General features: G+C 35.6%; 1 long non-coding RNA gene across 9 annotated transcripts in view; it reads left to right on the forward strand.

The window, feature by feature from the left end:
- The window catches only part of LOC124086854 (uncharacterized), a 118,861-nt gene that overhangs the window by 49,091 nt on the left and 42,935 nt on the right, over window positions 1-26,835 (forward strand). For 4 of the 9 annotated variants that reach the window (XR_009225936.1, XR_009225935.1, XR_009225943.1 and 1 more), the window contains exon 3: window positions 17,817-17,947. The exons of 1 other annotated variant lie outside the window; for it this stretch is intronic. This is a non-coding gene — a long non-coding RNA (uncharacterized LOC124086854). Of the gene's footprint in view, window positions 1-5,590; window positions 5,670-8,812; window positions 8,928-16,597; window positions 16,638-17,816; window positions 17,948-26,835 lie in introns of all 9 variants that reach the window. 4 more of the 9 variants (XR_009225939.1, XR_009225938.1, XR_009225940.1 and 1 more) reach the window with 4 other exon arrangements.

Genomic DNA, 26,835 nt, shown 5'->3' on the forward strand with positions numbered 1-26,835 from the left:
CAGAGCTATTTTGTATTTTATTTAGAGACAGGGTCTCACTGAGTTGCTTAGGGCCTCACAAAGTTGCTGAGGCTGGCTTTGAACTTGTGATCCTCCTGCATCAGCTTCCTGAGTCACTGGGATTACAAGGATGGCCCCCATGCCTGGCTTATATCCTACTCTTTTAGATACAGAAATATATTGTTCCCATACAAGAAATCTTGGTGTGTATTTTACATTTAGAGTTCATCTCACAGAACCAATCAGATTTCAAGTACTGAATAGTCATGTGTGAGTAATGGCTGCCATATTGACACAGATCTAGACCTCCACATATGCAGTGCCAGATCCTGGGACATGAATTGATTCTAGGTCTTTGGGTGAACACACTGTCTCATCCTCCTTTAGACTATGGAAACTCTCCACATGCCTCTTGGTGCACAAAGATATTCAGGAGTTGGGGAAGGGAACAGGTGTAATCCTGACACAAGGATGATGTGGGGTCATGGACTGGAAGCTAAATTCTATGCATACATTGAACCACTTGCAGATGTCAGTGCCATACATCAACTTCAAGTCCTCAGCCACTTGTATCATAGCTTCCGTTCTCTGTGCCTGCCTCCCCTACCACCTTAGTGCAGCCACTTGCAAATTGCTGTTTGGACTCAGAGCCTGTGATAATTGGCTGAGACTGTGAGCCTGAGCCCCTGATCAGGTACATAATGGCCACAGAGGATTTTAGAGGTAATATAATACTTTTTTAGTTTTAAAAGCTTTATTTTCCCTTTTAATTAAGCATATTGAGAATGCATTTTAATGTTTTCAGAAAATGATGCATGTTCTCACATGGGTGTAAAATGTGGAATTTATAATACTCATTTAGAAGGAGGGATGAGTCATGGAGATTTACATTTGAATGAAGATTTTTTGCTTATTCATTTTATGACAAATATTTATCAAGTTTCTATTATGAATTGAGTATCTTATGAATTTACTGAGTAGTTATTATGAGTTATGAATATTGAGTGCTTATTATGAATTATTGAATGCCAGTTCAAGATACTTTTATTCATAATACTCTTATTTAAAAAACTTACTATTTTTATACCACCAACCAAAGGCTTTGAGTTTCATTTTAATGACTTTTTTTTGGTACCAGGGATTGAACCTAGGGGTGCTTAACCACTGAGTAACATCTCTAGTCCTTTTTATAATTTTTGTTTTGAGACAGGGTCTTGCTGAGTTGTCTAGGGCCCCACTGAGTTGCTTAGGGCCTTACTAAGTTGCAGAGGCTGGCTTTGAACTCGCTATCCTCCTGTCTCAACCTTCTAAGCCACTGGGATTACAGGTGTGCACCACTATGCCTGGCTAATGACATTAATTTTATCTACACATTTGAGTTATATAAGCTATATTTGTGAGCTGGCCTGGGACCCTACCTATATTTAAAACATTGTGGGTTTTTTTTTTTTTTAAATTTGTTTGTGTGTGTGTGGTGTTGGGGATTAAACCCAGGGCTTTGTGCATGTTAGGCAAATTCTTTACCACTGAGCTACACTCCCATCCCTATAGCATTGTTTTTACTAGAAAAATGCTTATAATTCTCAGACATCATGGGCCAATAACTGAATTGGGAATCAGAAAATTTGGCAGCTGACTCACCTCAAACTTATACTATGACCCCGAGCATGTTCATTTTACCCTCTGGACCTCAGTTTCACCATAATAAAATGAAGGAGTTAAACTGGATTAATAGTTCTCAAATCTATCATATTGATGTCCCTTTTAATAGAAAATGTTTTACTATTCTCCTTCTGCGATTCTAAAATGATACTAATAGATAATAGATAATGAAACCTGTATATACACAGTTTCAAAAAATATCAATATAAAACCTTAACTAGAATACAAAGTAGAAATAAAACTTTTAGCAAAATAATATGCACTTAAGTATGTATTTCTTACATGCTTCCATCTGTGTATATAATTATTGTAAATATAACAACAGATAAGCATATTATTATACAATGGTGGATCAAATACTGCATTTTCTCAATAATTTCCTGAAATGTTAATCAATGTTGATGAAGTTTCAATACAAATGTAGCACTGTTTTCTCTCAATTTACATGATAGTTCCTTCCTGGGGGAAAATATGAATGTACATTAAAACCACATAAAAATGCTTTATAAAATGAAGTGAGAATCTAGGGGTGGTCATCATAAGTAATTTTCACCTGCATAAATGTTGGGTGGAGTATTTGAAAGAGGTATGGGACATTGTACAATTCTCTATTCTCCATTGCGTGGGTCTTCCTGGGTACCATAAGTCGTCTTGAGGTCTACTCTGCCCCTAAATACCAGTAGCATGGATGCACTTTCTTCTCATTCCCCCTAGGGGGTGCTGCTCTCCCTCTTGAGAACAACTGGACTAGAAGATCAAGTCGCATACCAGCTTTATTCTTTGAGTCCCTGCATAAATGTTCATTGAATGAAACCCATCATGGGGTACTGTGTCATGGATCAAAAAGTTTTGTCTTTGTTTCTACCTTTGCTGCTGTGTCTCCATTGTTACCAACATTAGAGACCTGTTTACTTCATGATTGTATGAAAATTGCTCTTATAAAAGATTTTAAACTCTGAGATGTAAAGATCAGGAATAATTTATTAATTTTGAACATATTAAAACATAGATTCCATCACTCAGTTATCTTGCATTTGTCATTTTGTTCTCAAACGTGCTTTAGGATTTTTAAATAATTTCCTGTTTTCTTAGGGATGAGCAATATGTGTTATGGCTTGTTTCCAGCAGATGGCAATATTTGGTGCAAAAATGACTTGGTTTAACAACACAGATTGTCTAGGCTCTCTGTTTTTAAAAATCCAAACTTAATAGGGCATACTGAAAGTATCTTTTTTTCCTTAAAAGACTTGATATGAGCTACCTCACTTAAGGCAATGGCTGGGCTGGGGAAGAGATGCATGCAATTCGAATTTTGATAAACCAAGTCAAATTCTACTATTGGAACAATATTTTAGTGGAAGATTAAGATAAATCATATCATGAAGTGATAATTTATCAGTTGTATAAATTATGAATTTTAATAGGTTTTAAAAAATAATTCATTTTGAAATCGTTTTAGACTTACAAAAGAATGGCTAGGTCAGTACAAACAACTCCTAGATGCCCCAATTGTTAGCATTTTACCTCATTTGCTCCATAATTCACTCTTCTCTGTGTGTGTCCATTATCATTAGTCTTTCTCTGAGTCTTTTGAGAACTAGATATTGTCCAGTCACCCCTAAACACTCCAGAGTTTTTTTTTTTTTACCCCAAACAAAGTCACTATCCTGAATAACTAGTGTACAACCCTCCTAATCAAGAATCAATCTAGGTACATTACCATCCTAGCCACATGTGTCCATTCAAATATCACTAGTCAGCCAATATTGTCACTTTTCCCTTTCTGGTTCACAACCTTATCCAAGATTATATGTTGCATTTAATTTTTGGTCTTCTCCAGTTGGGACAATTTTATTAGTCTTTCATATCCTTGCATATTTTAGAGGGTACAGAGCTTATGTTCTGTAGGATGACTGTCAACTTCGGTATGCCCAATGTTTCTTCATGGCCAGATTCAGGCCATGCTTTCTTTGCAGGAATATCACAGAAGTGATAGCTCATATCAAGGGACACATGATGTCAATCTCTCTCATCATTGGTAATGATAACCATGATCATGTGGTCATCAGGTTTTAACCAAAATTCATTGTTGAATTAAAATCCATTTTAATTAAGAAGTATTGTGGTTTTATTTTTTAAAAAAGCAATGCATGTTGACTTATTTGTGTCTCCAACTTTCAGAAAAAAAATATCTAAATATTTTAAATAATAAGTAATTTCAAATAATAAGTAATTTCAAATAATAAGTCAATATCAGCCAATTTTTTTTGTTGTTAAAAGCAAGTCATTGGTTTGAGGGGATGTAACACTATATAAATCGTTTAAATGTTTACCAAGGATTAGCATTAAAGATTTTTATTTATTGGAGACACTCTCAAAGAAAGCTACTGAAGATCTTCACAGAACTAGAAAAAAAACCCTAAAATTTATAGGGAACAACAAAAGACCTCAAATAGCTAAAGCAATACTTAAAAAAAAACAACATGCTGGAGGTTCACAATACTTGATTTCAAAAACATATTACAGAGCTATAATAACAAAACAGCATGATGTTGGCATAAAAATAGATACATGTACTAATGGAACAGAATAGAGGACCCAGAAATAAATGCATGCATCTTTAGCCAAATGATTCTCAATAAGGATCCCAAAAACACACATTGGAAAAAGCAAGCCTCTTCAACAAATGATTCTGGGAAACTTGGATATCCACATTTAGAAGATTGAAAATAGATTCCTGTTACTTAGCCTGTACGAAAATCAACTCAATATGGATCCGAGACCTTAATGTAAGACCTGAAACTTTGAAAGTACTAGGAGAAAATGGAAGAAACAATTCAAGATACTGGCAGGGGCAGTGATTTCCTAGTTAGGACTTGAACAGCTCAGGAAATAAAATGAAGAATTGATAAATGGGATATGTTAAATTAAAAAGCTTCTGTACTGCTAAGGAAACAATTGACAGAGTGAAGAGACAGCCTACAGAATGGGAGAAATTCCTTGCTAGATATTCATGTGACAGAAGATTCACATCCAGGATATTTAAATAACTCAAAAAAAATGTAACAACAACAACAACAAAACAAAAGTAGTCCTGTCAAAAAAAAATGGGCAAATGACCTGAATAAATACTTCTCAAAAGAAGTACAAATGGCCAATAATTATAAGAAAAAATGATCAACATCCTCAGCCATCAAGGAATTACACATCAAAACTACACTGAGATTCAACTTCATCCCAGTTAGAATGGCTATTATTAAAAAAAATAACAAATGCTTGGGAGGATGTGGAAAAAGGGAACTTATATACTGTTGATGGAAATGTGTATTAGTACAGTCACTATGGAAGTAATATGGAGTTTTCTCAAAAAACAAGAAATTGAACTACTCTATGATCCAACTATCCCACTCCTGGGTATGTACCTGAAGGAAATGAAGTCAGCATATCAAAGAGATACCTGCATGCCCATGTTTTTTGTGGCACTGTTCACAGTAGCTAAGATTTGAAATTTGACTAGGTGTTAACAGATTAATGCAGAAAGAAAATAAAGTGCAATGTACAAGGGTAAGCCATGAAGAGGAATGAAATCCTATCATTTGTAAGAAAATGGATGGAACTGGAGGACATTATGTTGAGTGAAATAAGTCAGACACAGAAAGACAAGTATCACATTTTCTCTCATGTGTAGAAATTCTAAAAGATGAACTGAAAGTTGGAGAGGGACTGTTAGAGACTGGGAAAGGGACCGGGGGAGGGAGAAGAGAGGACAGTAAGTGAGGATACAGGGAGGATAGGCAGGATCAATGATATGTGCATGTATGGAAATGTCACAAGAACATGATTAATTTTTATAATTGATATGTGTTAATAAAAGAGTACAAAATAAGAAAGGCATTGACTAGTTGAGATTATTTCCTTTTTTCCCTAGTTCCAGAGGATCAAACCCAGGACCTCCTGCATGCTAGTCAACTGCTCTACTGCTGAACTATACCCCCAACCCGCAAAGAGTTGAGTTTGATTATACATCAGCAGAAATAACTTGATTCGTAATTGTGTTTCCTCATGTTTTATTTAGTAGTAAAAACTGAAATATTAAAAAAAATTATTTGATTCTCGCTGGGGCTGGGGATTGTGGCTCAGTGGTACAGTACTCGCCTAACATGCATTAGGCCCTGGGTTCGAACCTCAGCACCACATAAGTGTAAAATAAAGATATTGTGTCCACCTAAAACTAAAAAATAAATATTAAAAAAATTTATGAACTGTAGCTACAACACTCCCAAATACTTAACATAGAAAACATACAAAATCTTAGAGTGATAAAAAATAATGGTTTAAGTCGAACAAGATTCTATAAACAAACAACATACTCTAATAATAAGTCTATTTGCAGGGGACAGAGTTATTGGTTTGCAGTAAAGCAAGTTATCTTTTAAGTAATAATATTGATAATAGTTGTATATTTGTATGTGGTGAAGACTTGAAACCATATAGAAAATATTTAAGTAAATTTCTCCCTTCTGAGACTAAGGCAGGGGGATTGCAAGTTCAAAGCCAGCCTCAGTAACTTAGTGAGGCCCTAAGCAACTCAGTGAGACCCTGTCTCTAAATAAAATACAAAATAGGGCTGGGGATGTGGCTCAGTGGTTGAGTGCCCCTGAGTTCAGTCCCTGGTACTGCCCCCCGGGCCTGAAAAATGTGACACCAATGCTATTTATTTTAATTATTTAATTTTAATTTTTAATTTTTTCTTTTTTTAAAAAAATATTTTGTTTTTTTAGCTGTAGTTGGACACAATACCTTTATTTTATTTTTATGTGGTGCTGAAGATCAAACCCAGGGCCTCAGATGTGCTAGGTGAGCGCTCTACTGCTGAGCCACAACCCCAGCCCCCTGTTTCTTATTACCTCTTCTGCCTGCTTCCTCCCTGCAACTCTAGGTCATTTCACAAGCACATCATTTTGTGATGTTTTATTTAGATTAATGTGTAAGGCTGGAAAATACTGTAAACAAGTAGAAACAATGTAAAATAGATTATATTGAAGATAACAATTCCAAAAATAAAAAATTCACCCTTCTTTTAGTCTCCAATTCCCATTCTCTCTTTATAAAATTATAAGCATTATTTTTTCTTATTTATCCTTCTAGGAAAATATTTGCATCTATAAGATAGATATACCACTTTCTTGGGGAAAAATGGCATTCTGCTCTATGTACTTTTCACTTTTGTTTTTATACTTAATTCTGTTTCATAGACATATCCTAGACATAGATGCACTCATTCTTCTTTTTTTTTTAATTTATTTTTTAGTTTTTCAGCAGACACAACATCTTTGTTTGTATGTGGTGCTGAGGATCGAACCCGGGCCGCACGCATGCCAGGCGAGCGCGCTACCACTTGAGCCACATCCTCAGCCCGCACTCATTCTTCTTAATGATTATATAGTATTTGCTAGCATGGATCACCAGGGTTTGTTTATACTCATTCTGATGAGCATTTTTGGTTGTATGTTTCTAAATTTACAAAGTTACAGTGGCTCTTATTATGTGTATATGTGTCTACCTTTTAAAGTATGATTTTACAATGAAATATGAAATATATCAGGACAAAAGGGACAAAAGGAAATAAAAAATGGGACATATTTTGGGTTACAGAAAGCTAGTTGCAAAAAGATGCTATTTCTGATGGATAGCAGTAAACTAAAAATTATTTGCTATCTAGTCCCTTCTTGAAATAAGATAGAATATTAGTAAATATATATGATAAAAATGTCAAAATAGGTCTCATGATATCATGATGTTACAAGTTGGGAAATGAAGAAAGTTTTTCTCCATGCAGAATAGCTTTTCTGTTTTAGGGTATTGACCTATGAAAGATCAAGGTTTGATTATATAATTTTATATATAGTATATATATTTACATATATACTTCTATATTTTTATCAAGAACTATAGAATCAAGTGAAATTCTAGATGGGATTATATTTTGGAATCTATGCCTCATACAAATGTTCAGTATTTTGGGTAAGCAAGTCATGAAATAAAGTATAAGTAGCTGCAGGGTGAAAAATGTAAATATTTATTTTAAAATTAAGGTATTTTGTCAACACAGATGATCTTGAATAACATTTTTCACTATGGCTAGCTTTCTTAATTCTTTCCCTCTTCCACCTTCCCCTATACACAATGAAAATAAAAAAGAAAATGTGTTTTACATGTATTTATATTTATGCCAAAAGTCTGAAGAGAAACCAAGATGTCATGAAAATGCTGTATCTGTGCAGAGAATTTTGGGGAGTGGGCAGAATATGACTGTGCGAGTGGATAGTACACAAGAGAAAAAAAAAAGAAACATAATGGAAGCATCTGTCTATGGGTTCAGAAGGTCTGAGCAAATGTAAGAGTAAGGAGAAATAGTAATCAGCTGAAATAGAAGAAGATGGAGTCTCATGAAAAACTGGGAAAAGGACAAGAGAAATGGAAAAGGGTTATATATTACAAACCAACAACTTTTGTACCGGGGATTGAACTCAGGGACACTCGACTACTGAGCCACATCCCTAGCCCTATTTTGTATTTTATTTAGAGACAGGGTCTCACTGAGTTGCTTAGTGCCTAGCTAAGTTTCTGAGGCTGGCTTTCAACGTGCAATCCTCCTGCCTCAGCCTCCCGAGCTGCTGGAATTACAGTTGTATGCCACATGCGTGGCAACAACTTTCTATTTTTAGATAAAATTTTTATTTGTGCTTTTTAGTTATACAGGACAGTAGATTATACTTTTACATACAAACATGGAGTATATCTTATTCTAATTAGGATTTCAGTCTTGTGGTTGTACATGATGTGGAGATTCATTGTGGTGTATTTAATTATGTACATAGGAAAGTTAATTCAGATTCAACCAACAACTTTCAAATGGCCATTTCATCAAGGCAGGTCATGTAGAAGATAGAACTGTGGAGAGAATGTCTTCCAGTGAAGGACTGTACATTCCACAGGGATTCTTTTTAGTCTCTATTATGATGCTGAGCACCATGAGTAGCTCTGAGATATAGTGATTAATAACATAGATGAGGCTTCTGTTTGTATGCAACTTCTATTTTATTGGACTCAGAGTGAAAGGCCCTCTTTCTTCAAAAATCTTCAACAGGAGCATACAAGAGTTGGAAGTCTGTGACTGTGGAAGAATGTTTCAACATAGAACTGAAGGATGGACCAACTGATAATTCAATGATTGGAGTTATGAGAAAGCACACAGAGTGGAAGTAAGATGTTAAGTTAGTAACTGAGGACACTAAGCAGAGAAGCTGACAAAAAGAAATGAAGGGCTGGGGATATAGCTCAGTTGGTAGAGTGCTTGCTTCACATGCACAAGGCCCTAGGTTCAATCCCCAGCACCACACACAAAAAAGAAATGAATGTGTATATATAGTATTTTCTTCACTTTTATCCTCATATTCAGTAATAAAGGGTGGAAGAATGCTATAAAAGTGAAAGGTATAATACTAAATATGGTCTTCTGAGGCAATGATTCATCTCACACTCCCATTGCCTTTTACGTGAGGATAGTCTCCTCTTTATCTTCTATTATTATTCCTCCTCCTTCTCATATTCCTCTTCTTCTTCCACCTCACATTCAATTTTCTTTCTTTTGGTACTGGGATTAAACCCTAACCTCTTAACCACTGAGCCACATCCCTAGCCCTTTTTATTTTAATTTTTTTAATTTTGAGACAGGGCCTCACTAAGCTGCTGAGGCTGGCTTTGTACTTGCGACTCTCCTGCCCCAGCTTCCCAGGCCACTGGGATTACATACATGCACTACCGTGCCTGGCATTCATGGTCAATTTTCTAGAGAAGTCTTCTGTTTGGGCAGTAGCTCAGGTCCCAATTTATCAAATCCCTCAGAAGTCTCCTCAGATAAAAATTTTTTATATAAAAAATAATCTTGTATTTTTATATATTTTTATTTATTTTTTAAGTATTTTTTTTAGTTGTAGTTGAACACAATGCCTTTATTTTATTTATTTATTTTTATGTGGTGCTGAGGATTAAACCCAGGGCTTGCACATGCTAGGCGAGTATTCTACTGCTGAGCCACAACCCCAGCCCCTATATTTTTATTTTTAATTATCACCCAGTAATCATATATATTTTGGGGTACAGCGACATTTCATTACATTACTCAATGTGTAATGATTAGATCGGATAATTGACATATCTATCACTTCATACATTTTCATTTCTCAGTGTTGGGAGCTTTCAAAAATCCTCTCTATTGGCTGTTTTCAAGTATTTAATTGTTGTGCACCAGTTATCTGACTGTGCTGGAGAATATTAGGAACATTATTCCTCCTATCAAACTACACCCCTTTATTATATAGTCATCTTCTTTCCCTCCTTTCCTCCCATCCCTAAACCCTTCTCAGGCACTGGTGACCACTTTTTGATTCATGACCTCTATGAGATCAAATTTTTATCTTCCATATGTAACTGAGAATATGTAGTATTTGTCTTTCTGTGCCTGATTTATTTCACTTAATATAATGTTTCCAGTTCCATCCATATTGCTGCAAATGGCAGATTTCATATTAATTGCTCAATAATACACCATTGTGTATACATTACACAATTTCTTTATTCATCATGTCCTTCATCTTTTTCCATCCTTCTCTTCCTCCCCCTCTTACCCTCCTCCCCCTCCTCCTCCTCCTCCTTCTCAGTGCTGGGGATGGCCTTGAATATGCTGGGTAAGCACTCTGTCACTGAGCTATGCCTTCAGTATTCATTCATCTGTTGATAGACACCTCAATTGATTCTATATTGTGGCTATTGTGAATAATGCTGCAATAAACATGCAAGTGCAAATGTGTCTTTAACACACTGATTTCGATTCCTTTGGAGATATATATCTATATCTATATCTATATCTATATCTATATCTATCTATCTCCAGGAGTGGGATAGCTGGGTTATATGGTGGTTCATTATCTAGTTTTCTGAGGAACCACCATACTGTTTTCCATAATGGCTGCACTAATTTACTTTTCCACTAACCATGTATGAAAATCCCCATACATCATCTTATTCCTCACCTTACAGGATATAGTTTCAACTTTCACTCATTCAGTATGATGTAGGCTGTGGGGTTTTCTTTCTTTTTTTCTCTGCAGTGCAGGGCCCCAAGTATATTAAGTAGACACTCTCACTGTGTGACATCCCAAGTCCTGTGGGTTTGTCATATATAGTTTTCATTGTGTGGAGTACATTTCTTGTATACCTATCTTTTTGAGTTTTTTTTTTATCATGAAAGGATGTTGACATTTAATACTTTTAATGTGTTTATTGAGCTGATCATATGGTTTTTAAAAAAAATTTATTCTAATTTGTGACAAATGACAGCAGAATGCATTTCAATTCATATTACACATATATAGCATGATTTTTCATATCTCTGGTTGTACACAACATAGTCACACCATTTGTGTCTTCATACATGTACTTAGAGTAATGATGTCTATCTCATTCCACTGCCTTTCCTACCCTCATGCCTTCTCCCTTCTCCTCCCTCCCCTTTGCCTTAGAGTTCATCTATTCCTCCCATGCTCCCCACCATCCCCATTATGAATCAGTATCCTTACATCAGAGAAAACATTTGGTGTTTGTTTTTTTGGGGATTGGCTAACTTCACTTAGCATTATCTTCTCCAACTCCATCCATTTACCTGCAAATGCCATGATTTATTCTCTTTTAATGCTGAGTAATATTCCATTGTGTATATATACCACATTTTCTTTATCCATTCATGTACTGAAGGGCATCTAGGTTGGTTCCACAGTTAGGCTATTGCAAATAAACAATAAACATTGATGTGACTGTGTCCCTATAGTATGCTGTTTTTGAGTTCTTTGGGTATACACTGAGGAGTGGAATAGCTGGGTCAAATGGTGGTTCCATTCCCAGTTTTCCAAGGAGTCTCCATACTACTTTCCATATTGGCTGCACCAATTTGCAGTCCCACCAACAATGTATGAGTGTGCCTTTTCCCCCACATCCTCACCAACACTTATTGTTGTTTGTATTCTTGATAGCTGCCATTCTGACTGGAGTGAGATGAAACCTTAGAGTGGTTTTGATTTGCATTTCTGTAATTGCTAGAGATGTTGAACATTTTTTTCATATATTTGTTGATTGATTGTATATCCTCTTCTGAGAAGTGTCCATTCAGTTCCTTGGTCCATTTATTGATTGGGTTATTTTGTTTTTGTTAAGATTTTTTGAGTTCCTTATAGATCCTAGAGATCAGTGCTCTATTTGATGTCCATGTGGTAATAATTTGCTCCCATTCTGTAGGCTCTCTATTCACCCACTGATTGTTTCTTTTGCTGAGAAGAAGCTTTTTAGTTTGAATCCATCCTATTTATTGATTCTTTATTTTAATTCTTATGCTATAGGAGTCTTATTAAGGAAGTTGGGGCCTAATCCAACATGATAGAGATTTGAGCTTATTTTTTCTACTATTAGGCGCAGAGTCTCTGGTATAATTCTTAGGTCCTTGACCCACTTTGAGTTGAGTTTTGTGCATGGTGAGAGATAGGGGTTTAATTTCATTTTGTTGCATAGGGATTTCCAATTTTTCCCAGCATCATTTGTCAAAGAAGGTATCTTTTCTCCAATATATGTTTTTGGCACCTTTGTCTAATGTAACTGTAATTATGTGTGTTTGTCTCTGTGTCCTCTATTCTGTATCATTGGTCTACAAGTCTCACCACTTATATTCAACATAGTTCTTGAAACACTAGCCAGAGCAATTAGACAGATTAAAGAAATTAAACAGATAATGGATAGGAAAAGAAGAACTCAAATTAGCATTATTTGCTGACAATATGATTCTATACATAGAAGACCCAAAAAATTCCACCAGAAAACTTCTAGAACTAATAAATGAATTCAGCAAAGTACCAGGATATAAAATCTACACCCATAAATCAAAGGCATTTCTGTATATCAGTGACAAATCCTCTGAAAGGGAAATGAGGAAAACTACCTCATGTACAATAGCCTCAAGGAAAAAAAATACTTGGAAATCAACTTAATGAAAAAGGTGAAAGACCTTTACAATGAAAACTACAGAACACTAAAGAAAGAAATTAAAGAAGACCTTAGAAGATAGAAAGACCTCCCTTGCTCTTGGATAGGCAGAATTAATATTGTCAAAATGACCATACTACCAAAAGCACTATACAGATTTAATGCAATTTCAATCAAAATCCCAATGACATTCCTCATAGAAGTAGAAAAAGGAGTCATGAAATACATCTGGAAAAATAAGAGACCCAGAATAGCTAAAGCAATCTTTAGCAAGAAGAGTGAAGCAGGTAGCATCACTATACCAGACCTTAAACTATACTACAGAACAATAGTAACAAAAATAGCATGGTATTAATCATATGGTTTTTATCTTTCATTTTGCTAATGCAATGTATTAGATCCATCAATATGAATTTTATGTGCTAGTGGATTCAATGTGAGAGTATTTTTTAAAATTTATAGTTGTAGATGCTTATTAGCTTATTATTTGCTTATTTTTATGTGGTGCTAAGGATCAAACCCAAATGCCTTACATATACTAGGTAATCACTCTGCCACTGGGCTACAGCCCCAGGCCCCAATTGGAGAGTATTTTGTTGAGAATTTTTGCATCTATATCCACCAGAGATATTGGTCTGTAGTTTTCTTTTTTATTGTATCCTTATTTGGTTTTGGTATCAGGGTGATTGATTTTGGCCTTAAGAATAAGTTTGTTAGTATTCCTTCCATTTTAATACTTTGGAATAGTTTGAGAATGATTTTTTTTTCTTTTTTGATATTGGGGGTTGAACCCAGAGTTTCTTGATCACTGAGCTATATTCCAAGCCCTTTTTTTAAAAAAAAATATTTAGAGACAGTGTCTTGCTGAGCTGCTTAGTGCCTCATTAAGTTGCTGAGGCTGAGTTTTAACTTGCAATCCTCCTGCCTCAGCCTCCTGAGCCACTGGGATTACAGGCATTCACTACTGTGCCTAGCTGAAAATAATTTTTTAATTTTTTATTTCTTCATTGACACATTGGTTGTTCCAGAGCATGTTGTTCAATTTCTATGCATTGGTACAATTTCTAAATTAACTCTTGCTGTTTGTTTTATTGTAGTCAGTAAGATGCATGTTATGATTTCAATTTTTGGAGACTTTTTGTGTTTTATCCTGGACAGTGTTCCCTGTCCTGATGAGAAGAATATGTAGTCTATAGCTGTTGGATAAAATGTTCTAAAGGTCTGTTAGATCCATTTCCTCTGTTGTATAGTTTAAGTCTGATATTTGCTGTTCTTATTGGTGTATTATAATTATATATAATAGTGGAGATCATTATGCCTTTGTTGAGTTTTTGTCTGAGTGACCTATCCACTGATGGAAGTGGAGTGTTGAAATTCCCAACTATTACTGTATCAGAATCTTTCCTTTTGGATCTAATAATGTTTGCTTTTTTTTTTTCTTGGAGTTACTGGGAAATGAGCCCAGGGGTGCTCTACCACTGAAATATACCCTCTCTGTTTTTCACTTTTTATTTTGAGACAAGGTTTTGCTTCAAACTTGTGATCATCCTGCCTCAGCCTCCCCAGTCATTGGGATTACTAGGCATGGTAATGCCATCATACCAGGCATGACATTTGCTTTATATAATTGGGTGCTCTAGTGTTGGGTAACTTTTTTTGTACCTTTTTAGTTTTTTGATTTAAGGTCTATTTTATCTAATGTAAGTATAACAATTCCAGCTTGCTTTAGAATTCCCTTTGCATGGTGTATCTTTTTTTTTTAATATCTTCACTCCTTCAGTCTATATGTGTCTTTACTGATGATGTGAATTTGTTGTAAGCAAGAATTTTTTTTAAATCCATAAGCTAATTTATATATTTTAATTGAGGAATTTAATCTTTACATTCAACTTTACTGATGATAAATAGAGACATTCTTGTTATTCTGTCAATATTTTTCTGGTTGTTTTGCATATTCTTTCTTTCTTGTTCATCTTTATACTTTGGGTTTTTTTTTGTTTTGTTTTTGTATCGGTACGGGATGATTCTCTCTCTTTTGTGTATCTACTTTACTATTGAGTTTTGTAATTTGTGTATGTGTTCATGCTGATAATTGTCAGGGTGTGTTGCCCAGGTCCTCCCAGGCTGTGGAAAAGTGGGTGGAGCCTTATGCTTGGTTCACAGGGCTGAGTTGGAGTAACTGCTGTGGGAGCTTCCTGGCTTCTTCACATGACGGTAGGCAGGCAGACTCAAGATGGTGCCATGTAGCAGGAGCCTATGTGGGGGCGGGTGCAACATGCCCTCTTTCTCTAGGGCTTCAGTGATGTGGTATTCCCTCAGCTCACCAAACTGAGTTTAGAATCTTCAGGGGCCTCAGAAATCTTCAGTAGAAAATGCCTCAGGTGTTTGTCTGTGGCATGAGCAGATATTGCTGGGAGCATTCTCTTTACTCTCTCTCTGCCATGTGAAGTCCCTCTTGATTCGGAGTTGATTCTGTGTACTTGTACCTATTCTTTAGAAGGTCATTATATATCTCCATGCTCTGCAATATCTCTGCCACATCTTCACTGTACTTCAATTGCTCTTACTTAAACATCCCAGTAAAATAGCTGTTATTTTTTCTTTGTTTTGGTCCTTGTTGTGGAGTTAAGTACACTAGGCACCTCTAGACAGCAATATTGCTTCTCTTATAAAATTTAAGTGGTTTCTCCTAAAAGGTTGTGAAAGTGAAGGGATTCCAGATAGGTTATGGTGGCTAAATTGTAGTAGTATTAATATTTATTTATTTATTTTAAAAATATTTTTTAATTGTAGATGGACACAATACATTTCTTTATTTATCTTTATGTGGTGCTGAGGATCGAACCCAGGGCTTCACACATGCTAGGCAAGTGTTCTACCACTGAGCCACAACTCCAGCCCCAGAATTAATATTTATAATGTAAAAATGAATGTACTTTAGTTTCTGTCCTGAGCTTATTTACAGTATTTTTTTTTGTACCAGGGATTAAACTGAGGGGCACTTAACTACTGAGACACATCCTCAGCCCTTTTTAATTTTTTTATTCTGTAACAGAGTCTTGCTGAGTTCTTAGTGCCTAGCTAAGTTGTTGAGGCTGGCTTTGAACTCACAATCCTCCTGATTCAGCCTCCTGAGCCTCTGAGATTACAGGTGTGTGCCACCACGCCCATCTTATTTACAATATTAACAGGCCTTTTAGACAATAATCATTTGGTTGGTATCTCACTAAAACAGTGACAGATTTTGCATAAATTATTTTGCAACTTTTTGGTATGTGTGGAACTGGCTAGGGGTGGGATGGCAGAAGGAACTGGCTTTGATTTGGGGATATTTTAAATTTAGAAACAGTCTTCTCTTCGAAGGTTGTAGAGTAGTAAGGATAAAACACTATGGACTTAATACATTGTCTAACAAGTCTGTCAGCCGTTAGTTAACTCTACGACTCCTGAACTTCAATTCTCAGTTCCATGTTGTAAAACTAAGTTTGTGACACTGATTTTATTCACTTCTCCTTGTTTTTCTTTGGGAATGGACTAAAAAAGTTCTAAAATAACCTTGAGAATAGTCCTGTTTCTGTTGCTTTATTTCTAATACACTTTGTGATTTGACTTTAAGTTCATTTAATATATTGATGTAGTCAGTGTTTGATCTAAGTTTACCTTAGAAAACTGATTGATGTAATGATGATTTGAATGTCTTTCTTTTTATGTACATACATTTTCTTTTCAGTATTCAACTAGGGGTTTGAAATTTAACTTCTCCTTTTCTTAACTGTTCTAGTATCATAAATTCCTTTGTTATTTTTCTTTTCTTATTGGACTTGTGGCTGTGATCATATCAAAGCTTTCCATGAGATATTGGACATAATCAGATGAATTCTTCTGTAAGTAAAAATGTACATATTTGATAGAACAAATACTTGAGTGTGTACTCTGCCCAGTTCTCAGTGTTATATTTCTACTTAGAATATACTTGAATATAACATTTTTAATGCCTAGTAATTGTGTTTATGATACCAAATCAGCAAGTATAGAATTGTGTAGGTTAAACTTAAAAGGACAGTAAGTTTATTAGAGGATTCTTTGTTATCAACTGTGGTTGTATGTTTAATGTGCTTCTGAACTATAAAAATATCGTTATCAAAAAACCTCATTGGTCAGGTGCAGTGGCTTACACCTGTAATACCAGCAGCTTGGGAGGCTGAGGCAGGAGTACCACAAGTTCAAAGCCAGCCTCAGCAATTTAGTGAGACCCTAAGCAACTCAGTGAGACTTGTCTCAAAATAAAATACAAAAAAGGGCTGGGGATGTGGCTCAGTGGTTAAGTGCCCTTGGGTTCAATCCTAGTATGTGTGTGTGTATATATATATATATATTTTTTTTTTTTTCAATCATTGGCTGGGTATAGTGGGGCTTGTCTGTAATTCTAACAGCTTGGGAGGCTGAGGCAGGTGGATCACTAGTTTAAAGCCAGTCTCAGCAACTTAGAAGACCCTAAGCAACTCTGCAAGACCCTGTTTCAAAATAAAATATATAAAGGGCTAGGGATGTGGCTCAGTGGTTAAGTGCCTCTGGTCTCCAAAACAAATCCCTAGTATCCAAAACAAAACCAAAACAACCCCCCCAAAATCACCAAACAACAACAACAAAAAACCTCATTGATTTGAAGCATGAGATAAATGTGCCAAACATTGCAAACTATGTAATGTAGATTAGACTGTTTATGCTATTTTGACTCTTGTATTGGCGAATTTTAAATTTCTATTAAATTGGTTGAGTTCCTTGTATAAGTTAAATCATTTTGCTTTCTTTTTTTGAAAAACCAGCCAGCTGTGTACTTTTATAATTAACACACACCCTCCAATATAAAAATTAGAGTAAGGGAGTGAGTCATTTATGTGGCAGGGTTATTACCTTCCACAGACCTGCCAAATCCATAGTAAGCTATTGGTTTTCAGTTAGTCTGTCTGGAGAGGAAAATTCCATTTCATGTAACTTTCTGAATTCTTCTAACTTTCTGTTATTGTAGCTCATATGTTTATTAAAGAAGTTTTCATTTGCAGGAAGAAGCCCAAGAGAAGTTTGGTTAGAAGCTGTTTACAGAGATGTGTTCAGGTCCCAAGGAATAGAATGTTGCCATCAGTCTTCCTGGGTCAAGGAATGCAAATTGTGATGATGACATTTATTACTTTATGTGAGTAGGCTCAGATAAACTCTAAATGCTTGTTGGGAACTGCTTATGTGTTAAACTTTAATTGATGTGTACAAAGGACTTTGAAAATGTCCTAAAGTTTAAGGAAATTTGCAACTTATAATTCTGTCTTGTCAAAATTAAAGATATGAGTCTGAATATGTATCTATATCAAGGACCTTCCATAGCTTCTTCAGCCATGAATAATCTGTTGTAACTTGCAATACATACATTTCTTGCTTTGCAAAAGAGATGCATTCTTGAAAACCAGTAAGTGAGTAGAATCATATTTTAAGTGGGTTCAGGGGGTTCATGTACAAAGTCTAGCATTTTGATATGCTGTGGCCAACTTAAGCGATGGTCTTTAAGTGTATAAATGGAATGGCATCTTTAGTCGTCTCATAATAGCTTATGAACCTCAGATGCCTTCATTTATAAACTAAAAATGGAGCTTGTCAGTTTTTGATAGCCAGAGTAGTGATTTTCATAAACAAAGCTGCTGTAAAAAAATGGCTCATTAGGTGTTTCAAATGTCAATGATATTTCAAAATTCAACTTTTAAGGCTATTTTTTCCCTGAAACAACATCTCACTGATTTATTATTTTATTCCTCACTTGGAATACAGAGAAATAGAAGGAAAATTTCATGGGGAAAAATGATTTGTTGCTTTTGGAGTGACTTCTGGAGTAGGGAAGGGGGATATATTTTATTAATTTTGTCTTAGTAAAAATGAAAGACTAATTCAACTTGAAAATTTACTTTCATTTGCCTTGAATTAAAAAATCAAAGAAGTAGCTAAGTGAAGTCAGGCATAATGGCACATGTCTGTAATCTCAGCAATCCGGGAACTGAGGCAGGAAAATGGCAAAATTGAGGCCAGCCTCAGCAAGTTCAAGAGACCTGTCTCAAAATAAAAAAATAAAAAAGGCTGGGGATGAAACTCAGTAGCAAAGTACCCCTGGGTTCAATCCCCAGTGCAAAAAAAAAAAATGTAGCTAAATGAATAACATTTGTTTGCATCATGATTTATCTACTCCCATTAGAAAATTCCTTGTGTGCTGTTTTGTATAATGTGTCTAATAAGGTTGTTCTTAATTTCTTATAAAGTCCTATCCACTCTAGAGACTCTTCTTGTTACTGGTTTTCTATTTCTTATATCTGCCTTTAGTTCTGGTTTTCTTTCCCCTGCCAATTGAGGTGCCTTAATGACTTGTGCTGTTATGTTATAGGCCCTTCTGGGAACCCCTGCCGGATATGTGTCTGCTAAAATGTATAAGAGTAAGCATTACTACTATGGTTATTCCAGTAAGCTGGTGTGTTCAATGTAGAAATTAAAAGCCTCCAAAGTAAAAAAAAATAAAAAAAGTTGCATGTGGAATTTGAGCTGTCATATCAAAATGTAATTGTGCCTCGGTTACTCTAAAGTATTTGTAAAGTGGACTAAATCACGTTGCTGCAGTAACTATTCTGTTTTTCACTTCCTCAGCATTTAAAGGTGTAAAGTGGAAGACAGATTTTTTTGCTGACAGCACTAATATGCCCTGGGTATCTCACGTTCTCTTTCCCTGTGCAGTTATATTCTTCCTTAGACTTCCTTTTAGAAAAATATCATTGTACCCTGTGGTGAAGAGTAGGAAGGAGATGAATGATCACTGCTTTCTGTAGCTGCAGTGTGCCCTTACTGTGTGTCTGCATTCCTTTCATCTGTTTGTACATTGTAATCTCTAGTACAAAGAGATGGCAATGGTACTGTGAGATCTGATTTTGATCTTTGTTTTTGAAGCAGATTTCATAAATGCTCATCTGTTTTATGCATTTGCATTACATATCATGCTACAGTGGCAATTTCTGCAGGATATTTTGTTATTCTCCTTGTTGCTGCTTTCAGTGACTGTTTCTTCCTGTTTTCCCCTCATTATTGCAGCATCAATAGTGACTGCAGTTGCAAGGTACAGTCATGGTCAATGTGGATATGGGGGTGGTGCTGTGCAGTGCCTGTGAGAATAGCTCATCCAATCCCTTATTTATATAGATGCAGAATTGGTGGTCAAGCTAGGGGGCAACTTCAAGGTCATATGTGAAGTCAGTGACAAGGCCAAGCTATATCTAACCGAGTGTCTCCCACTGTGACCTATCCAGTCCTCTTCTCACAATATTTCACTGATCAAGGGCTGAATTGTTTAGGGTTTACTTCCAATTCCTTGATATGCTTTTGTGCTAGTTTGGATTATCATAACAAAATATAATAAACTGGGTGACTTAAACAACAGAAATTTTTGCACAGTTATAGAGGCTGGAAGGTCCGACCACGGTATCGGCATAGTTGTGTTCTAGTCAGGCCTCTCTTTCTGGCTTGCAAATAGCTGCCTTCTCACAGTGTCCTCATACATGGCACATGCATCACATGCATGAGAACATACATGTGTGCTCACCCCCCCCCACAGATTGGTTTCTGAGGTTTCTTCTTATAAAGCTGTTAATCCTATGGGTGCCCTACCCTCTTGACCTCATCTAACCCTAATTAGGTCCCAAAGGGCCAATCTTCAAATATTATCACATTGGGGGTTAGGGCTTTAACATATGAATTTGGGTAAAGCATAATTCAATCCATAGCATGTTTTATTCATTCATAGAAAGGAAAAATTCTCCTCTGGATATGTTCTGAAAGACAGTCTTTTGTTTAATTTTATTTTGTTTTCAAGGAAATAGTAATCAATTATATCTTAATTGTTTGGGTATTTTTATTTTTATTTGTAACATCCCCATGTCTTTAATGTTAGAAGTGTATCACAATAAGGGAAAAAGTCCTATACTGAAAGTATTAGAGAGGCAGTTCAGTGACATGGACATTAAAAACCAGTTAGTGGCAAAAAAAGAGCAAATGCTTTAACAATGCTCTGTGACTGAGTATAATGCTATAAATGATGAGTTCAATGACATATTCAGTAGACTGATAATCTTTTATCTATATAAGGCTCATTTCCCTCTAAACTCTAGGGAAAAAGATAAAATCATTGAAAGGATTCAACATTACAAGATTGCACATCAAATCTATGTACCTCAGAATTTTTGACTGATTTTAAATAAGCTTAATGCACTCCTTCCCCTCACTTCTTTGAATAGAGCCTTCATTTTTTTTCTATAATTCTTTTTTAAAGGAAGTCAAATAGGTGGTCTTTCCTGAATGTTTTATTACATTTGTGTAAGAGAGAGGTGTCCTTGACAATTTTTCAGATATTTGTTGCTTCCAGTTCAAGACTCAGATGAATGCAAACTGAATATATTTGGCAACAAAGTACCACTGTACAAAAGTCATTACAGTGAATTATAATACAAGGGATATCACATGCAAGAAACAGTCAAAAAACCATCTATCGTTCCCTGCATTATTTACTCATTCATCATCCTTACTGTGGGGTTTTGGGTTTTGTTTTTGTTTTCACTATATTCAGGCATTTTGCTAGACACTGCATGAGAAATGCTCCTGAAACTCTGCTTTCAAATGATTTATAACCTAGTGGGTTATTGGAGTAGGAGGAGGGGATGGTAAGATATGTAAACCAGTGACAGTTCTGTTAATAGGAATTAGAGTTATAAGAGGAATATGTATAAAGTGATGTGGGGGAGCAGAGAAGGAAAAGGGTATTACCCACTCGGGGCACCCAGGAAGACTTGACAATCTATGATTGAAAGACATTTAGAACTCAGACACTTTTGTACTTGACCCTCTTCCATTTCTTTTACAGCCTTGCTCAATCAGGTACCTCTCCTCTATTATCTATTTTACCTCTTTAACAAGGCCTTTGTTTTTCTTCCTGCTAATAGATGGACTCAGATCTTCCCTTTTGGTTACCTGGCTCATCACTAATGCTTTTTTCTTAAAGTTTCATAAATTTATACATGCTTATATATTATATTTCTGCAATATTTTTAGAATTATCACATAATACAAAAAGACATGCAGAGATATGGGTTTTTAAAAATTGTGTATGGTAAAATTCATTTCTTTTGGTGTGTATTGCTTTGAGTCATGACAAATGAATGCAATCATGTAACCACTACCACAATCAAGATGCAGAAAGGGCTGGGTGTGGTGGTGCCCACCTGTAATCCTAGCAACTCAGGAGACTGAGGCAGGAGGATTACAAGTTGGAGGCCAGCCTCAGCAACTTAGCGAGGGCCTGTCTCAAAATTAAAAATAAAAAAAGTGCTGGAGAGGTAGTTTGGTGGTAGAGTACCACTGGGTTCAATTCCTAGTACCAAAATATAAAAAAAATAAAAAATATAAAGAAAGGTTTCATCACTCTAAAACATCCCTCATCTTACCCCTTTGTAGTTAACCCTGTCATCCACTCCAAATGTTGGCAGCCATTAATCTGTTTAATATCCCTATAGTTTTGCCTTTTCCAGAAAGTCATACAGTGAGTCATATGAACTTTGTTTGAATCTAGTTTATTTTATTCCTTACTTTTTATTGCCAAATAATATATCATTGTATGGATGTGTCACAGTGTCTGTATTCACTGGATGATGAATGTTTAGATTTTTCCCTTCAGATTTTCGTGGTTATGAATAAATGTTGCCATAACTGCTGCAAACTTTCATAAAACTTTTTTTGTTATAAATTTTTATTGATTCTCTTCAGTTTTACCTAACATTAGATTTCATTTTGACATAATATAAAAGCATGGAATATAATATGGTTTATTCAGCCTCCATGGTACTTCCCCGTTCCCTCCCACCATCCTTCCCTTAATCTCCTTCCTCCACACCACTGGTCTTCTACTTATTTATCTATTTATTTTCAACTGATACTTTATAGACATACATAAACATGGAATTCCCTGTGGTATATTTATATATACACATAGCATGATTTAAAAAAATTCATTTTGCATTTCCTCCTTTTTTCCATTCCTCTTTCCCTCTTCATCTCCTTCTACTCTACTGATCTCCCTATGGTATCAGATCCTCCCTTCCTTCTTTTCTTTATTTTGTTCTAGCTTCCACATATGACAGAGTACATTCAACCCATAATTTTCTGAGTCTGTCTTATTTCATTTAGCATGTTCTCCAGTTTCATCCATTTACCAGCAAATGCCATAATTTTATTCTTTATGGCTGAGTAGAACTCCATTGTGTATATAGACCACATTTTTTTCTCCATTCATCTGTCAATGTGCAGATGGGCTGGTTCTATTACTTGGCTATTGTGAATTGTGATGCTATAAACATTGATGTGGTTGTGTCACTGCAGTATGCTAATTTTAATTCTTTAGTATAAATAACAAAGGAGGGGGATAGCTGGGTCATATGTTGGTTCCATTTCTGATCTTTTGAGGAATCTCCATACTGCTTTCAAAAATGATTTTACTGGCCAGGCATGGGGGTGCAAACCTATAATCCCAGCAAGTCAGGAGACCAAAGCAGGAGGATTGAAAGTTCAAAGCCACCCTCAGCAACTTAGCAAGGCACTAAGCAACTAAGTGAGACCCTGTATCTAAATAAAACTAAAAAAGGACTGGGAATGTAGCTCAGTAAAGTGCTCCTGAGTTCAATCCCTGGTACCAAACAAACAAACCATAGCAGCAGCAACAACAACAACAAAAGTTTTACTAATTTTCAGTCTCACCAACAATATGTGAATATACATTTTTCTTCACACCCTTGCCAGCATTTATTCTTAATTGTATTCTTGAGCATTGCCATTCTAACTGGAGTGAGATGAAATCTCTGTAGTTTTTAAATTTAATTTAATTTTTATTTTTTGGGTGGTACTCGGGGTTGAACCCAGGGCTTTGTGCATGAAAGGCAAGCACTCTACCAACTGAGCTATATCCCCAGCCCTAACTGTAATTTTGACTTGCATTTCCTTAACTGCTAGAGATGTTGAACATTTCTTCTTATATTTGTTGGTCATTTGTATTTCTTCTTTTGAGAAGTGTCTGTTTAATACTTTTGCTCACTTATGGATTGGGTTTTTCTTTTTTGCTGTTAAGTTTTCTGAGTTCTTCATATAGTGTGGAAATTAATCCTCTGTTGGAAGTGCAGTCAGAAAATATTTTCTCCCATTCTGTAGGCTCTCTCTTCACTCTGTTGTTTCCTTTGCTGTACAGATACTTCTTAATTTGATGCTGTCCCACTTGCTAATTTTTGGATAAAACAGATTTTTTATGTGAACATAAGTTTTCATTTTTAAAATTTGTTCTTATTAGTTATGCATGACAGTAGAATGTATTTGACATATTATATATATGGAGTATAATTTCTCATTCTTCTGATTATACAAGATGTAGAATTAGGGCTGGGGCTATGTCTCAGCAGTAGAGCACTTGTCTAGCATGTGCGAGGTGCTGGGTTTGATCCTCAGCACCACATAAAAATAAATAAATAAATAAAGGTATTGTGTTCAACTACAACTAAAAATATTTTTAAAAGATGTAGAATCACATTGGTTATGTAATCATATATGCACATAGGAAAGTTATGTTCTATTCATTCTACTGTCTTTCCTATTCCCATTCCCCTTTCCTTCGCTTCATTCTCCTTTGTCTAATCCAAAGTACTTCTATTGTTCCCTCCCCTCCCCTTGATTGTTTGCTAGCATCCATATATCAGAGAGAACATTCAGCCTTTGGTTTTTTGGAATTGGATTATTTCACTTACCATGATAATCTTCACTTCCATCCATTTACCAACAAATACCATAATTTCACTTATATTTGTGGCTGAGTAGTATTCCATTGTGGGGAAATATATCACATTCTCTTTATCTATTCATCTGTTGAAGGACACCTAGGCTGGTTCCATAGTTTAGCTATTGTGAGTTGAGCTGCTATAAACATTAATGTGGCTGTGTCACTGTAGTATGCTGATTTTTAACCATCTTGATGGTGGTTCCATTCCAAGTTTTCTGAGGAATCTCCATACTGCTTTCCAAAGTGAAGCAAGAGTCATCACAATACGAGACCTGAAACGATTCTGCAGAGCTATAGTAACCAAAATGGTATGGTATTGGCACCAAAACAGACATTCTGTACATTGGATACAGAATAGAAGACAAAAAGACAAACCCACATAAGTATACTAGACAAAGGTGCCAAAAACATACATTGGAGAAAAGATAGCTTCTTCAACAAATGGTACTAGGAAAACTAGAAATCCATATGTAGCAAATTAAAATTAAACCCCTATGTCTCACCCTGCACAAAACTTAATTCAAAGTGGGTCAAGGACCTAGGCATTAGACCAGAGACCCTTTGCCTCCTAGAAGAAAAAGTAAGTCCAGATCTACATTATATCAGGTTAGGAACTGACTTACTCAATAAGACTCCTAAGGTGCAAGAAGTAAACTCAAGAATAAACAAATGGGCCAGGTGCAGTAACACATGCCTATAATCCCAGTGGCTCGGGAGCCTGAGGCAGGAGGATCTTGAATTCAAAGCCAGCCTCAGCAAAAGTGAGGCACTAAGCAACTCAAGTGAGGCCCTGTCTCTAAATAAAATACAAAATAGGGATGGGGATGTAGCTCAGTGGTTAAGCACACCTGGGTTCAATCCTCAGTACCAAAAAAAAAAAAAAAAAGCATAAACAAATGGGATGAAATCAAACTAAAAATCTTTATCATAGCAAAGGGAACAATCAAGAACATGAAGAGAAGCCTACAGAATGGGAGAAAATCTTTGCCACCTGCACCTCAGAGTATTAATCTCCAGGATATATAAAGAACTCAAAAAACACCAGAAGAACAAATAACCCAGCTAAGAAACTGAACAGGCACTTCACAAAGAAATACAAATGATCAACAAATATCATTTCTACCAGTTAGAGAAATGCAATCAAAACTACACCTAGGAGCCTGGGGATATAGCTCAGTTGTGTTTTCCTTTCATGCACAAGGCCCTGGGTTCAATCCCCAGCACCACACACACAAAACAAAACAAAACAAAACAAAACAAAACAAAAACATCTCACTGCAGTTAAAACGGCAATTATCAAGAATACAAGTAACAATAAATGTTGGTGACGATGTGGGGAGAAAGGTACACTCATAGATTGTGAGAATGCAAATAAGTTTTCATTTCTAACTGGGTAAACACTTAGGAGTGAAATTGCTGGGTCATAAGTGATGTTAAGTATATGTTTAGCTTAATAAAATTTCTTCAGTTGTTTTTCAAAGTGTACCAATAATTCCTATCAATGATATATTAGAATTCTAGTTTCACTCCATCCTTGCTTTTGTCAGTTTTCTTTTGATTTTATTCATTTTAGTAGGTATGGTATATCATTGTGGTTTAAATATGTTTTTCTGCAATGATTATTAATGCTGAGTATCTTTGTATGTTATTTTCCATCAATCTCTTCTTTGGTGAAGTGTCTATTTAAACCTTTCCCTTGCTCTTTAGTTGGGTAGTTTGTTTTCTTATTGTTGAAATTTGAGAGTTCTTTATATAGTCCTTTTTCACAAGTCCTTTTTCAGACAGATGATTTGTAAATATTTTCACTCAGTATTTGTCTTTTAAAAAACATTATTTTGATATGGGTCTGGCTAAGTTGCTCAGGTTGGCCTTAAAATTGTGAATCTCCTGCCTTAGCCTCCCTAGTGCTAGAACTATAGTTGTGTGCTACCACATCCCACCAGTGCCTGTCTCTTTTTAATCTCTTAGAATTGTCTTTTGCAGAGCAAAATATTTTGACATGAATGAGTCCTATTTATCCTATTTTTTTCTCTTATACATGTGCTTATTGTATTATATGAATTACATTGATTTGATTTTTATTGTTGACCAGCCCTGCATTCTCAAGACTAATATCAATGCTTTTTATTACTAAATTTTCAATAAAACCCTAACATTGGGGCTGGGATTGTGGCTCAGCGGTAGAGCGCTTG

This window comes from Marmota monax, unplaced genomic scaffold (genome assembly GCF_021218885.2).
Source record: "Marmota monax isolate L192 unplaced genomic scaffold, Marmota_monax_Labrador192_F-V1.1 WCK01_AAM20220418_F8-fsc00261, whole genome shotgun sequence".
In the NCBI taxonomy this organism is placed as follows: Eukaryota; Metazoa; Chordata; class Mammalia; order Rodentia; family Sciuridae; genus Marmota; species Marmota monax.